General features: G+C 34.3%; 1 protein-coding gene across 8 annotated transcripts in view; it reads right to left on the bottom strand.

Annotated features, from left to right (window-relative positions):
* Nucleotides 1-16,782, bottom strand: part of Pcdh7 (protocadherin 7) — a 404,881-nt gene that overhangs the window by 344,044 nt on the left and 44,055 nt on the right. The window lies entirely within an intron of this gene.

The following is a 16,782-nucleotide window of genomic DNA, read 5'->3' as shown; positions in this document are numbered from 1 at the left end:
CTACAAAAAATACAAAAATATATGTCTGCTTTACAGGGATGTGAGTAGGGTTTTGCCAGCCTAGTTCCAAAGTCTGAACTGCACATCTTGGCTGATGGCATTCCTTCCTTCTTCAAGACGTATTTGCAATGGCCATAACCTTTTTTGGAAGTCACAGAGACATAACAGTTCTCACTGCAATTAACAACCTTTGGGCATCTAAATCCATACAGCTGTCTAACATCAAGTATGCTATGTATGACAAAAAATGTTTGCATAGTTTAAGGGAAATTGAAATAATTCTATGTTAAGGTTTAAGCTTTTCAAGGCTACAAAAATTCAGGAGAGGAGTTGGAGGTGGTCTTTTTGTCTTTATTTATACTACAAACACAAATAAGAAAATAGTAATGTAACTCTCCATGCTTTCACAATTCTCACACTTCTAGGATCTCAGAGATGTGAGATTTGTCTGAATGTTCACACCCTTTAAAGTAGTTCTGGCCTCTAAACACAATCATTAGATAACTCCTTCTCTCTTAATGGAAATCTAGGCAATTTTCATATTATCTACAAATAATTTGCTGATGTCTGGTCCAGGAAGAATTACTCTACCCTTCAAAGTCAACTAAAATAGAAATTCCATCTGACCCAACTATTCCTTTTCTAGGTATCTTCTGGAAAGAGTTGAAGACATCCTATCACAGTGATACACACATACAACTCATAATAGCTACATCTTGGAAGCAGCCAAGATGTCCATCGACAGACGAATGGATAAAGAAAATGTGGTATTTATACAAAATAGAGTACTATGCTGACATAAAGAAGGGTAAACTTGACTAATCAGAAGGAAAATGGATGCATCTTGAGACCATAACGTTAAGTAAAATAAATCATACACGTAATCTTAAAAGTCACATGGTTTCTCTTATTATGAGAAATCTGAAGTATAAATAAATTAAAGAGTAGAATAACAGATAGATAATAGGGAACAGGGAGATAGCTCTTTAACAAAAGAGGAAAGGACCAAGAGATGGAGGAAAGAGGGAGAAAAGAGAGGGCAAAGGGATGAGAAAAAGAATTAAGATATATTATTTCACATGTAGCAACTCCCTACAGTGAATTTAGTCATTATATATTGGACACATGTACTAATAAAAATAAAAAGTAAAAACATAAAAAAACATTACATCAAAGGAGGATGTTTTCCAACTTCCTATTTATTTTGGATAAATAAAAGTAAGAATAAATATTTCTTCAAAAATGTTTGGTGCTAATGTCGTTTTTTAATAGTATTAAATATTTCTCTGAACATGTGGCCCTTAGAATCACAAATACACAAGCACCATTTCCCAATTTGCAGTGAAACTGATGTTAGTAAAATCTTTACTAAATCCGAATCTTGCCAAAAAGATAACAAATCATTTTCAGAGAGTAAAAGTGATATAGCTTACTACTCAAAATACTTATTTTTATGACCTAAGATCAGAAAAGAGAAACAAGCCACTTAATTTCCAATGTAGTAATATATCAGCCTACAAGAGATGAGCCTAGAAAAGTAGCGGTAATTTCTTTCCCTGAACTCTTGATCAACTTGTTTTTGAAAGTAAATGATGTAATAAAACAGTAATACGTAATTTTAAAATTAATTGTTCACACTCAAGAGCACAAAATCCTTTGAAAATTACTCTGACAGTGGATTATTGGTATTAGGTATTTAAATTTAAGCAGGTTTAAAATGTCTTAATGTTTAATAAAATTTCATGTGTTCAAAGTAAGAATTTTTTTTTTATTTTCCAGTACTCCAAAAGTTAATCAGTAAAGTAGAATGTTGTAGACAATTACATAAAAAGGGTACACATCTACACGATTAAATTTTAGCTTAATTTGAAATTTAATTTATACAAATTATATAACTACACATTTAATTTCAAAACTCCTTATACACAAGAAAAGCATTTGAGTTTTTGATTTTGTGTTTTATTTGTAAACTAACTGCAAATCAGCTGTAACCCAAGGCAGCATTAGGTCTTCCTGTAATGTACTTTTACTATATATGATGTATTTCCAAAGCATTTTTTAAAGTTCTACTTTTTTAAATGTAAAGCATGACATACCTTAAATCATGTACTGAGTAGGAATACATTTTTATTTCCAATTTTAAAAGTGATAAAAAGAAAGCATATATCTTAAAGATGATATTAAAATTTATTTTACCACCCCTATAACATTTATCAAGTGTTTATTTTCTGAAGGTGGTCTTTTAATTGCTATGTCCTACAAAAGTAGCTACAATGTGCTTCAGGAGGGCAAATATCATACCTACTATGTTTATGGCTTCCGTCTCAATATCTGCACATGTGTGACCCATAAACTGGATTAATGAATGAATGCATATTAAGAAACATGTAAGCCATACTTTGTGTCATATCATAATATTTCTGATATCTAATTCTGAAAGCTTGAAATCATGTGGAAGTGTTTTCTTCTGCTTCTTATATAACTCTGGATTATGGATCCTATATACCTCTTTTGAACTGCAACAAATGCTCTGTATTTTACTAACATATCATTATTCCCATTGCTCTAATTCTTTCTGACAATCTACACTTTTTACTAGGCTTCTTTCTTTTTAATCTTTCCTATCTAACAGTCATTCTCTTTTTTTAAAAGGGAAGATACTATGTAAAGTTTTCCTATAAGTTGTTAAATGAATAAAATAGTAAAACATTAAAAAAAATCTGTGATATCAAAATGTTTCATTTTTTATTTTCAGACCCTCACTTATAATTTTAACTTATAAGCACACCCAGGAATATAATACATTTAAATAACATATTCACCATCCTGCTATGCAGCATAATGAAGTACTCTTATTAAAATGTTAAACTAACTCTGATTTTTATAAGTTAACTACTTAAGGGCAGGCTTCTGTTTTTGTAGTTTTAATCTTTGATGCACAAAACAAATGCAACTGTGTACTAATATTCAACTGTCATTAAAGCCAAGAAAAAAAAAAAGAGAGCCTTTCCTCACCATTAAAGATTAATGTTTAGAAACAAAAGTGCACATCTCAAATCACTTATTGAGCTTCTCACAAACTACTTAGGCATCATGTTCTGAAAACTGTAGTTGGTGAAGGTTAGGGTGGAAATGGACTTTACCAGGATGTGTTTGTTTTGATGTGATTCATCTAATTAAAATGGCCCTGGAAGCAATTTTCAGATCACTGCCACTACTGAGATAAACACCCGTAAATCAGAGCCCACCCACCTCTCGGTCAGGTCCAATTCAGTTGAAGTTACATAGACACAGCCTTTGTCTTGCCTTTCAACCTTTTCCTCACTTTGTTCCATCACCTGAGCAACACACACACACACACACACACACACACACACACACACGGAGAAAATAAAGGCAAAAGCCAAATCATTCCAGGACCATCTCCTACAAGGCTATCTCTTTACTTCTTTCAGCTCCCATTTTCTACCTCAGACACTGAATTAAAGCAGGAGTTTAATTTACAAAGATTATCAGTAGAAACTTGCATTATAAAAGCTTTAGTCATCCCCTTTTCCAGTCCTCCCTGATCACCAATAAGTGATCAGTTCCAGAAGAAGAGAACTGAGCTATTTAGAAAACAGGACTCGGAGTCAGAACTGTGTGGAATACTCACACAGGAATAGACCTGTTCTTTATGTGCGAGTCTAAAAATCTTCAGAGTCATAAACCAACAAGGAAAGATAGACAGATAGATAGATAAAAAGAATATGTATCTACTTATATTTTAGGGTATGCTTCAATACTAAATCAATTACCTATGTAAGTAGCAGAGATTAAATACAAGTATCTGTTGAACATGTTTCCCTATAATTGGTAATGTAAAAGGATTCTATGAATATTCATTATTTTCCTTGACTAATGTTCACATTCAGGAAACAGTAAAAGGTAACATGTAAGAAGCAGAGTCTATTCCATAACATAGAAAACTACAGTGATGTTAGTTCCTACAATCTAGAAATGGGAAGTTGGTATTAATGTTAGAACATAACTGACTAGTACAGCAGCTAAACCAGGGAAAAGCCCCTTATCTACACTCAAAATTTATCTCTTTTCCTTTTTTTATACTAGAAAAACAATTTGGAATGAAAAGCAAGACAAAGTAAACAAAGGATTTAGGCGAGGGGAAGAATGTAAGACCGGTTCTGTATCATGTTTTGGTTTTTTATTTTCTTCTGCTTCCTATAAATAATGGATCAAAACCATAAATTATAGCAATTATTAATCACTATAACTCCTGTGTAGACATTGATGGAGCTCAGGAAACACTACCGCAAAACATGGTGCTAGGCATCCAAGGAAAACGAGGAAGCAAGAAGGCTTCTGTTAACCTCCTCCAGTCCTCTCCCGAAGCTCACTGTAAAACTCTCACTTGAGAGGTATGCACAGCTGAGATGTATACAGCCCGGGAGGAAAGGGCATCATTATCTCTATAAACACAGGGTCACAGCAAAACCTGAAGCTCAGGCCTTGCTCACTTCCCTCTAGTGTATAACCCTTAGCTCATAGGGTCCCTACCTCTTCATCAAATCTAAGCATAAAAACAAAGTTTACCTATTTCTTTAGGTCTTTATTTCCTGATGCAGTAAAGGAAATAAATATGCAAAACTTATATGTTAAATAAATGTGCATGCTTTTCTCTTCTTAACCTTTAATCATGGTGGCCAAAGCCATGAACCTAGCAATGAGTGAGGAATAGAAATCTTTCTTCCCCTACAACATTTATTCCAAGATTGTACTTAAATGTCTAATTTAACCTCGAAAAGTCCTTGTGAAGAAGGGTTTACCATTTTGTTCATTTTACATTTGAGCGAAGTGGAGCTCAAAGGGCTTAATCTCCTTATATAAAATTATATAGATAAGTGGTAAAGTCAGGGCCTCAAACCAAGATGTTTGGCTCCTAATCACGTATTTTTTCTGATATATTTGCTTGTAATTTTTTTAAAGATCTGACTTTAAATTTTAAAAATAGGCAATTAAGTTATAAGCAAACTTATATGAGTTTCCTAAACTATTATATGTGGACATGTTAAGCTCACTGCTAGAAGCCTCTGGGTTTATCACACTCTATCATAATTATTTAAATTTTATGTATATAAAGGTTCTATCATCATTATTTAAATGAATGCATATAGAAAAGAAATTTCAATATACCTGAAAGTTATTTAAATTTCAAAAAACAAAACAAAACAAAACAAAAAAGAACTGAAACAAGATCAATTCTACCTAATGGAAGAAAAGGAAATCTGTATCCTCTCACATGTGTGAATACTCCCACACACATACACATGCAAAGGCCATTTGTTAAAGCAGTTTCAACTACACTCTTGAAGAAAAGAAGCCTTTTAGACTCTTAATCAACTATTCTCTTGGCCAGGTAAACAAAAAGGATAATAATATACCAAACGCTCATCATAGGTATTTGGGCCTGACCTCAGAATATGAATGATTCGGGGCCTAAGAAAAGAATGCATTGGGTTGGATGGCCAAGTAATCTATATTTATTGATTGGCTGCCTTTTAGAAGCATAGAATCTCAGTGTTAGAAAGAAAGCCAAAGGTTATAGAGTCCGGTCATATATGTGGCATGGAAGGAAATGCCAAGCAACCTCTGGGACAGTCCCAGTTCTGAAGAAATGTTTATGTATCTTTTGAAGAGATGTATAAATATATGAAACTAAATGAATCAGTAACCTTAGAGACAAAAAGAGAAAAGCCAAGTAGGTAATGAAAGGCCCAAACAAGGAGAGGAGCCTCTGGTGAGTATAGGAGGGGTCGCTGACTAATGGAACCTAAATCTGAGTCTTCAACCATGCCTAAGGCATGCATCCATGGAAAGAATGGCAAATGGCGTCCAGCATTGGGGGGTTTGTGAGAAGATAAGCAGTGAAGTCAGAAGGCTGAGAGAAATCTCCCTGTTTTCCCTACTATTTTTACCTAGTTCAAGTTTGCATATAATAGGAAACAGAGTAGTAGGAAAAAATGAACAAAATGTTCCTGAATATCCTCAATTACAAATGCACAGGGAAATTAAGTCACTAGCTGTCAGAAGATAGGGCATGCAACTGAAACAGCTATTTATTAAGAGAACCCTAATGTTATAAAGTGTTTACAGATTGCTACCCGAGAACAGCCTGTTCTTAAATCATTTATATCTTAGTTTATAATTTTATTTTCTTGCTTTTGTTTTATATAACTACTTTGAAGAAACGCTTTTTCTCAATCAAGGAGGTATGGAGATCAAGTCAAATGCTACTATGTTTTTCTGTTTTTTTCTTGCTACCCGGGATTGAACTCAGGACTTTGCACTTGGCAGGCAGGCACAGTGCCACTGAGCCACAACCCTGGTCCTCAAATGCTACTGTGAACTATATAAGCAGAATGGATCCCAGGTTCACAGCTCCACTTAAATTTGGCCAAAGTTGAGCATTAGTGCCTTTCTTAAAGCTCATAAGAAAAATGTAAAATGATGCAAACTTAAACTATCATCATTATTCTCCTTGGACCATGATATTGGCCACCTTTGAAACAAAAGCAATACTGGCTAGTATTCATGTGCCAAAGCAGTAAGCTGCCTCAGAGAAACAGGGACTAGATGTTAATGAGAAGATGAAGTGAACAGCAAGCTCAGCTGTCCTGAAATGCCACTGAAATTGCAATCATGTGCCTGAATAATTGAGAGCTACTTGGGGAGCCTTGAATACTCACCAAGGGGACTAGAAGACAGTGAAATTGTTGCCAGGTGATACATAAACCCACTAAAAGTTTGACCTACCAGCAGACAAATAAAGTAAATGTCTGAGGAATTAACAGAGAATTTAAAATGTATGTGTGAGATAAGAGAAAATGAGCAGATTTAACCAACTGACTTCCTGCTTTTGAAAGATGTTTAAAAGGTGAAAATTGGCATGGTGATTATGTGGTCCCTTTGGCTGATAGCAGATTAATTTCTAAGTTAAATATAATTCTATTTTAATGTGATTTGTGGTTAACCAGCTTCAAAAATCTATGGTTCCTGACAATTAGAAATTTGCAGAAGTTTTTCCACAAATACTTGCATAAATACTAAGACACTGATTTGAAAATTGATATGAATGCATTTAAATATTGATTTTAGTGCACAGAGAAAAACTACCTGAATAACTACTGCACAAGTGTTGTTTCAGAGTTAAGGACCCATCTGGATTCTGCCTCTACCATGTTATGCATTTTGCCAGTGATGATTTCTGAAACCCAGAGAGGTGATGGACACGTGCAATAAAATACAACAGACCAGTGATTAAAACTAAGTCTTCTCACTCCCTACTCAGTGCTTTGTTTCCACTTAAGTCATAGAATCACATCTCAAAGAAGTTAAAGATTTCAAGATGTGACTCTTTCAATGAAGACCAAGGATCTTTATCTTCAGTCCACCTCCACTGTGAAATTCAGGGAACATATATGCGAAACTTAGGCATCCATTTAATTTTTAGTGGAATTTGCATTAGTAATATCAGTTGACAAATCAAAAAACTGCAGTGAAAAAAATACCACTATGGTAAATACCAAAACAATATTTTTATGATAAAATTGCTTCTGTGTGGGATGAATTTGCAGATTCTCCTTATTTTTGAAAAAATCATAAGAAGTAAATAAAAATAATTTTAAGCAAAGCTTTGTTATAGCTTTGTTTCACAAGTTTTGAGGGTGGATTCCATCAATATTATGTATTGATGTTAATATGTTTAATATGCCTATTACACAAAGAAGACTGCAAATCTTACACTTTAAAATAGGTCACAAGGCTTAAAAAGCTTAATCACAAAGCAATATGGTGTTTTTCAGCAGAAAAGAGACTATTTGCTTCTCTTTTTCTCCTTTGCCTTATAAGTGCAGTGTGATGTATTAGTTTAATTAAAGCCTACCAAATTATTATAAGGATTTTATGTGCTGCAAATAATTGGCTTTTTCTTCTCTACTCACTTTTTGTTAATGGAAGCAGAACATTTTTTTTTTTAATGATACTTAGCCTAAGATACCAGAAGAGTACAGAGGAAGAAAGGTAAATGAGGTGCCTAATGAAGTGACCCTTGTCATCTTGGACATGAAATAAAATTAAGCCTACACTAATGCAGTGAAAATAAGTCAATGTTTCCAAAGAGTTAAAAGGATAGATGATCTTATGGCTCAGAGCCAACCTATACCAAGAAGCATATATCATACATAAAAATGATGATCCTATTAATATGAAAAGATGATAGGCTCTAAAATGAAGTAAAATGTATAAATAAATCATGTTGTAAGTTTTTAAAATAATACATACTCTAAGTAATTGGGCTTTTTTTCGTGGGTTGGATCAAGTTATAAGGCAGATAAAGTTAGGCTAACAGATACCTCTTTAATAAGAGACAAATTAAACATTTAGGTGAACAAAGAAATAATAAAATGTAACAAAGTAAATGAAAGTTTGAAACAGTGACCTTACTAGAATTACCTACTGTTGCTAAAGGTGAGTGGGAACAAATTCTAATTAAAATATACAAGCATTTACTGCTATCTCTAACACCAGCTAAGAACTGAGAATAACCTGCAAACTCAAAATTAAACTATTGACTGCTTATGGAACCTGAAAGACAGAAATTACTGCTGATTCCCTTACAGTAGGATTTCCAAAGTACATAACAGGATATAGTACCGATTTACAAGAAATGATAATCAACAATGCTTTTTTTGTTTTAAAAAAATCTGATTGCCACTCATATACTACTGTATGGAAACATGAACTATATATTTCGGAATTCCTGAAAATTTTGACTTTTTAACTTATCCTCTGAATTACTTTTTTAAAAAGTTTCTGCTGATATTCTTGGCTTTCTTACAAGTTAAATGTTTTCAATTAGTGGTAATAGCTAACATTCTGTTGAGTGTTTGAAGTCTCCACCTAACTCACAAGGTCTTGAGGAAGCAGATACTATCGGTAACACATTTAACAAAGAAAGGATTCAGGAACTGAGAAATTAACTTGTCCCAAATCTCAGATCTAAAAACATGGTATCACTGGAATGTTAAGCCAGGAAGTCTCACCCAAGTATCTGTGCTCTTAACTTGATTACAGTCTCTGCCTCTACAAATACAGATAGCACTGTTCTTAAAGCTGGGTTGTTTAAACTTGCTGTGCCTTTTCAAACACATCCCCAAAACATTGCAATATTTTTAAAGAATATTCAGAAGTTAATACTTTAATACATCCACAGAAACCTTTAACACCTACACTTTGGTTTTTAATTAACTGTACTCCCCCATCTCACACCTCTGCCCCCCCATACAAATTGCGTATCAAATAATGTTTATATTTCTCAACAACTAATATGTGATATGGGTACATAATCATATACTTAGAAATTGTTAAGCCTATGTGATTTTAATGGTGCTACTATGTTATTTTGAAGTTCCATGACCCAACCCGTAATACACCAAACCAAAAAGTAAGCGAAGAAAATGACAGTATTTCCAGCACCTGAAGAAACACTCCTAGGAAGGTGAGCTCCCTCCCTGATTGGTGGATATTTTGAACAGATATATACTTGATTTACTCGATTTGTTTTAAGCCAAAGAGTGAAAAAGAATCTTTGACAAAACTGTCATCTTTAAAACACAGTGATATTTCATTTTCCCCTTCTGCACTATTTAGATTGCTTGGAACTGAAATGCTTCCAGCAGCTCTTGTGTCCAATTTTTCAAAGCTGTCACTTCCTAGAAAATCTGCTTAAGCAAAATACTGATGTTGTTAGAAAACAGAACAAACATACATTATAAAATACATTCTATTCTTCTTTGCAGGTCAGAGTCTTAGTCAAGAATGGGAACTTGGAAGAACATGTGGAAATAAATTAAAAGATGACTATGATGGATTGGCCTAAGTCCATGAAGCGGGAGCACCTCTGATTAGTTTCCAGAGATACACTTCGACTTAGCGCAGTACAGTTTTCTGCACAATAATCATGTAATCAAAATGTTATTTTCAAAGAATTCACTAAAGGTCATTACATTTAAAGGAATAAACCCATGAAAAATGGGACAATGAAAGATGAATATGGTTACTCTTCCTCAGTTTGTATCTATAGTAGCTGTTACAATATCACTTGTCAACATTCTCTGTCCCAGAAGATAACAAAAAAATCTCCAAGCTTTGCACTTGTAGACCTCTGGCCTTTCTGAACTGTATGCACCATAATTCATACCTTACAGACAGAATTTGAAGGGAGAAAGCACAACAGAAAGAAACTTCAAAATAATTAATAAAAGAATGGATGGTATAAAAACAACAACAAAACTTTTTATTATCAACAACTTCCAAATAAATGTGATTTGGAAAGGTTCAGTCACACAGACTTGAAATATTATTTAGTATTCTTAAAATAAAGTAAACTTTTTGGATAACTACACATACTAACACACAGTCCAAGCTGTATGTATTTAGATGTATAGTACACATATTCATTTTATGTGTGAAACATTTTTTCTTAAATGCATGATTATACAATTCTGGCTGAAATTAATCTCTCCAATGTTACACAGTAAAAATTACCTAAGACTTATAATTTCCTACATTACTTTAAAAAGCTAGTCATGTCTCAGCAAAAGCCAAGACTGCTTATGGTGTACAATCTGAAAGCCAATTCTCTCTCGGCACTTTAACACTAGATCTGTCACACTTTAACACCACAAAATCAATACCCTGGAATGTCATGGTTCTCTGATGGCCCACAAAGTCAAGGCATGATCAATTTCAACTTCCTTACTAGACAGAAATAGACTTAGACAAATAAAAGATTCCATTGACGTTAAATTCAATAAAACAAAGGAATAAAGGCAGAAGGAGTCAAAGTTGATAGAATTCAGTCTGATAAATTTCCACTTATATCTAGACCTATTTTTAAATTCAACTAAATTGCACACCAAGTCAAAAAGAATATAATTTAAAATAACCATATGAATTACTCCAATCCTCAAATTAAAAAATATTATTAGTTGATGGGGGATATTCCTCCATTGAATTAAGTACAAAGCAGTAGCAGGAGAAGGAAGTCCAAATTCTTGTCTATATATACCCAAAACATAGGACCATTTTTGGCTTCACTGTTCAGTAATAGTCAAGAAGCTTGTCTTTCCTCTCATAAACTATATCTCCAGTACTCAGGATGTGTCTTATGCCGAGTAATTGCTTAACAAATATCCTCTTACTATATGAACAACACACACAAGAAATATATCTAGGACATAAACTCTATAAGGGCAACAGCTTTTTCTTTCTTGTTCTCATCTGTATTTCTGGCTTCTGCAGTGCTTAGCTCACAGCAGACCCACAGTAAACATCTGCGGATTTAGATGAATAGAAGATGTCCCTGATCTTGCTAGTGAGATGTCAGCATTCTGTAAAATTTAGATGATAGATTTCAAATTTTTTTCTCTGTAAAACACATTTTACATGTCAGTGGTTTTATTCCACTCCTAAATTTCAACATATATAAAACAAAAACTTATTATTTAGTAATGCTTTGAAAAGTTAGGAGGCTTGGAGAGTAGATTTGGTTCACTAACTCTCTATGTAACTTTGTCTCTCTAGGTTTCTCTGGTCTTATCTCTGAAATGCAAAACAGGGCAGAGAATAAGACAGTTCTCAGGTATCCTCTTGGGAGTATGTTGGTATATACCCACTTGCATATGCATACAGAAAAGAATTCAGAAGAAATCAATGAAAGAGGCTCAGGAGGTCAGAAAAAAGATGGAAAGCGATCCTATTAAGAAGGTTAAAAGAAACCAGAGTCATTCAATTGAGCAAAGAAAATGCTGAGAAAGCATCAATGAAGCCAACTAGAGTAGGAGGACTTAGCAGCATATGGCACCAGGACCTGAGTTATTACTTCCAGCCCCACTAAAATAGAGAGTATAGGATGACACACTCTTGTCTTCCTATGCCATCAATGCTAAGAAGAAACATATTTGTGATCTAGCAAGTCCTTGAAGGAATCCCTTCCAGAGCAGAAAGGAAATGGGCCCAAAGGAATTTTCTCTCTTCCCTTTTTTTCCTTCTTTCTACCTACCTGAAACAGAGCTAGAAATAAACTGGGAAATAGCAACCCTCTTCTGATTATGAAAAGGAAAACCAAATATTGAACATGGTGGTCCCAGGAGAACAGCGTCACAATTCTTCAGTGAAATGTGCTGACCAATGACTTCTAGAGTCTTATTTAAAAAGTAAGCACCTCATTTTACTATGGTGAGCCCATGACTTGAAATCAGGTGCATTCCTTTGTGACAAATTCCCAGTGGACAAGGATTAGAAAAAAAAGCTATAATTATGAAGTTTGTACTATCATGAGACACTAAATAATGGTCTGTAGATGTGCTTGGTTTGATTAACTCTGATGCTTCACATTATTGTCTGTCATTGGAACCCTGCAGAAAGGACACAGTTTTTAAGTGTCAAAAGCTCTAGACCAGAAGTCGTAAGATATGTTTCAATTTTGTCCCTGCAACTTAATAACTCAAGTTTTAGCAAGCATTTCTTCAGTATAAAACTGAAATCATAGTATTTCTCTGATAACAGATTAGGATTAATAAAATAATGCATGGAGAAACATTTTTAAAGCATACAGTACTTTACTAATAGCTACACAGGATACTGCAAATAAAAGCACATTTTCTGGTGTATGGAAAGTACTTAACTATCATTATCAGTGTTATTACCATACAACAATGTCTCTATCTTTTTCTTTAGAAAAACCCTACCTAACAAGATAGGTAATCCTTCTGAAGGTGTATTTCTCTCTCATGACACTTTTCTCCTGGGCATATCTGATGGAATGAAATGGTAGTTCTAAACTAAGGCAGAGGCACAATCTCTAGCTCTGTCATTTAAGACTCTTGCCCAGAGGCTACCAGAAAGAGTTCTGTACATAATTAAGCATATAACAGACAAATCAGGAACTATATTGGTTGTTGACAGTAGTTTTTCTCTTTCTGGTAGAAAAAATGATTTTTTTTTAAAAAAAAAGAATATTCTTCAGTGTAAGAAGAAAGAATGAGAGAGAGAGAGAGAGAGAGAGAATACAGATCTTGAATTTCCAATACATGGTTGAAGATTAGGCTGGACATCTTCCTTATCTTTGAATAATGTATCTTAAATTATTTTCTCTTATTGAAAATCAAGAGTGCTAATTAAAAATATCCGTTTTGGTTTTTATCATTGAAGTATCTTATCAGTGTTATTAAGTTGGTTATAGAAAAATCTTAAAAATAAAGACTACCCATAGACCCTTCTCTAGCATTTTGTTAACATCATTCCTTTAAGATAGAAATTTATAAAGCCACTTATAAATCAAAAATTTTAAAGTCTTTGTAAATGGGGAGAGGTGGAAGGGTTGAAGGGAGGGCAGGGGAATGGGGAAAAATTAAGAATCAATATAAATCATGTAAAGGTACAAATTCCCAAAGATGAACGTCATCATTGTGTGTACCTAAAATGTACCAATAAACTTAAGGAATGAAAAAAAAAAAGCTTACACAGTTAAAAACAGAAAATAGCTACCTAATTTGCCTATTATTCCTTATGTCTGAAATAATTAAGGACAATGTGAAATCAGTTAATATCCTGAAACTGCAAAATTTTTCTTGAAATTTTTTATCTGAGCATCATATTTTTTAAAACAAGTACAAACCACATTTATGTATAAAAGTTTCACATTTTTTCTTTTGTGAAAAGAAGCAAAGAGCCCAGGGAAGATAATACATATTTTAGGTGCCAGAGAAAAAACTGAGCAACTGCTAAGCCCTCCTTGACAGAATCCTCTGACTGCATCAGAGTACCCAGATCCTAGAATGAAATTACGGGTTTTCTGAAGGTGGGCAGAGCCAAACTGCTAAATACTTTTGGCTTCAGTCCCAGAATGCAGAGCTTCTGTGTACGGTCTTGTTTTGTTTAGTTGATAATGAAGAAAAGTTCCTGAGTTTCCCTGAGTTTCCCCATAATCCTAGTGTAGCAAGAGTCCTTTTCAGATCTAGCTTGGAATGTTCAAATATGGTCAGCTTTTTGTAGCAAAAATAAAATATATTTTTTCAAAAGAGTAAATTGAGAGTATCTGTAGGAAATGTAAAGCAATATTTCCACGTAGTGACAATAAACCAGAGAAAGAGCATAAATTTCCTATTTAGAATACTCAGGTGATTTATTTTGTCTGTGAATTGTCATCTTCGGGCTTTGGCATATGACCTTCTAAGGTCTGAGAAGAGACCAAATTTCATGTTCACACTTTATATTAGCCCAGCTCAGTCTAAGCTACTTTTTCACTTGTGGTGTTTTGGCATGCAAAGATAAGTTACATAAAGTAAGATTACAGTTTGTCTAGTTTCTTAGAAATTTTATAGTATATAATGATTTATTTTGTTTTGAAGACAAGGTCTCACTCTATAATTCAAGCTGGGCTTGAACTCATTGAATAGCTCAGGCTGGCCTCAAACTTGCAGTGATTCGCCTGCCTCAGCCTACTGAGTGCTGGGATTAGAAGCATGTGCCACCACACCTGGTGATTTTTTTTTTTTTTTTTTTTTTGGTACTGGGGATCGAACTCAGGTCCTTGAGCTTGCAAGGCAGGCGGCGGAACCACTGAGCTAAATCCCTGGCCCAATTTTATTTTTTTAAAGACAAATGGAATATAATATTTTGCCCACCCTCCCATTTAGTTCCTTTTATAACTCAGCTGTAACAAATGAGAACTAGCAATAATTACTTAATAAACTTTTTCTTTAATATTTCAATTTTTCAAGGAGGAAGTTGTATTTCAATCCTATATACTTAACAGGAAGGAATTTTAACAAGCTTCTAGCTTAAGATCATCTAAAACTGTGAGTATAATATTGATTATGAGGTAACTTCTAAGCTAGAAGATTAGCCTGATGCAAGCACTCAATTAACACTACTGAAGTGAAGGAACCTAAAAAGACAGATATGTATTAGCTGTCACAGAGCACTCTATTCCCACCTGAGTTTCATATTTCTCTTTTCACTTACTTCATCCTAAACAGTTTCCATAACAAATTCGTCAGGTAATAGGGTCAAGAACTCTATGCTATTCTTACTGCTTAGAAGCAGGAAGTCATAAACCATTTCAAACCATGTTCCTATAAATAAGAAAATATGCCAAAATACATGAAAACAATAATGATTTATTCCTTGCAGGAATGGAAAACCCGATGGACTATTTCAAAGGAGAACAAGTGGAGCTTGGTGCATTAGCAAGATCTGTGGGATCTATTTTTTAAAACAGATATTAGGCATTTGAAAACCGAAAATCTGCAAAGGAGGAAGCTGATCACAGCCCTCTAATCAGAGCGGGGTGCGCTTCAATCATCCGCCCTTTCATCTTTGAACTCAGAATACCCACCAAGCCTGCTCCAGTGGCTATCACGAGTACACTTAATAAAGTCAATGGCTGTTTTGCAAGCACAAAGCCTGCAGGATCGGCCACTTCAAATTTTAGCTGCATAAACAATAATATTGCTGAAAATGCCAATTATTGGTGCAAAGCATAAATGATCAAATATTGGCTATAGAAAAAATGTTTATGGAATAAAAACATCATCTATTTAATCTATGCCTGACTTTGCTGAATGGGTCACCCAAATATTAACAATAAAATGCTCCAAATAAATTCCCACTGAAGAGTAAACCCAGATGAACAGTGACTTCTGAAGAGAATTATGAAAAAGTGAAGCAAAAAAGTTACACATTAAAGTAATTCCACATTCTGTCTATTAAACTTTAAAGCAAATAATACTTGCAATATGGTAGTTCTGAATGAATTTAGATTCTCCAAAGTGGAAGGACACTGTATAAATGGATGCCAAAGTACATGACAGAGTACGTCTTAGAAGAACTCAAAGAATTAGGTCATAATAACTAACACAATTAAAGGGAGATACGTGCATGAAGCAATTTTGCTCTGAGTTGAAATCTGGGAAGTCTGAAAGGCAAATGGAAGCTTAGCAGGGGAATACATTCATGGCAGACAAGCAGTAAAAAGGCATGAAAGAATACCCACGCAGATGGGAAGGAGACAGCTGACTTGCAGGAAACCATGCGGAGTGACAGCTCTGCAGTATCTACACACCTGATCTGGCAGCGGCGCCTAAAGGGCCCGCGCTGCAGCCAAGCCAGTGGGGTCCAGAGGCAGATGCGGCTCTGAGCTGGCTACGCACACGAAGTCCTGGTGCACGTCAGCCTGCAGCTCTGCAAGTGGTTTCTCCAAAAATACATAAAAACTCACAACTTGATTTATCTTTACTGAATTACATGCAAACCAGGCTTCTATGTTGAGGAAATTTGTCAGAAAGGAAATGTCTGCCAATAATTGCTATGAAAACATTTATCTGACCCTGAACCATGTTCCTCACCACATTCAATTATTTTAAATAATGTGTAGAAGTGAAAACACAATCATGGCTAATCAATGCTAGATTGATTGGGCTGTAAAAACTCTACATTTTTTAAGTTGCCAAAACTATTACTACCTCCTAAACTTGATTTCCTGAAACTCTATTTAAGATGACAATTTATTTCAAACGTTTTCACCATAAATATCATTACTTGTCTGTTCAGACTTGTGTTTCTCAACACTAGGCCTTCTGAAATCAACTTCTAGCTGATTTTTAAAGATACATGACAAATAGAGTAACAGAAATTTAAAATGAAATTAGGGCAAAATAA

The sequence above is a fragment of the Heterocephalus glaber genome, unplaced genomic scaffold (assembly GCF_053883595.1).
Source record: "Heterocephalus glaber isolate CG9 unplaced genomic scaffold, H.glaber_assembly_v1.0 deba00001509, whole genome shotgun sequence".
Lineage (NCBI taxonomy): Eukaryota > Metazoa > Chordata > Mammalia > Rodentia > Bathyergidae > Heterocephalus > Heterocephalus glaber.
Note: the sequence above shows the minus strand (reverse complement) of the source record. Positions and strands in the feature narration are given on the sequence as shown.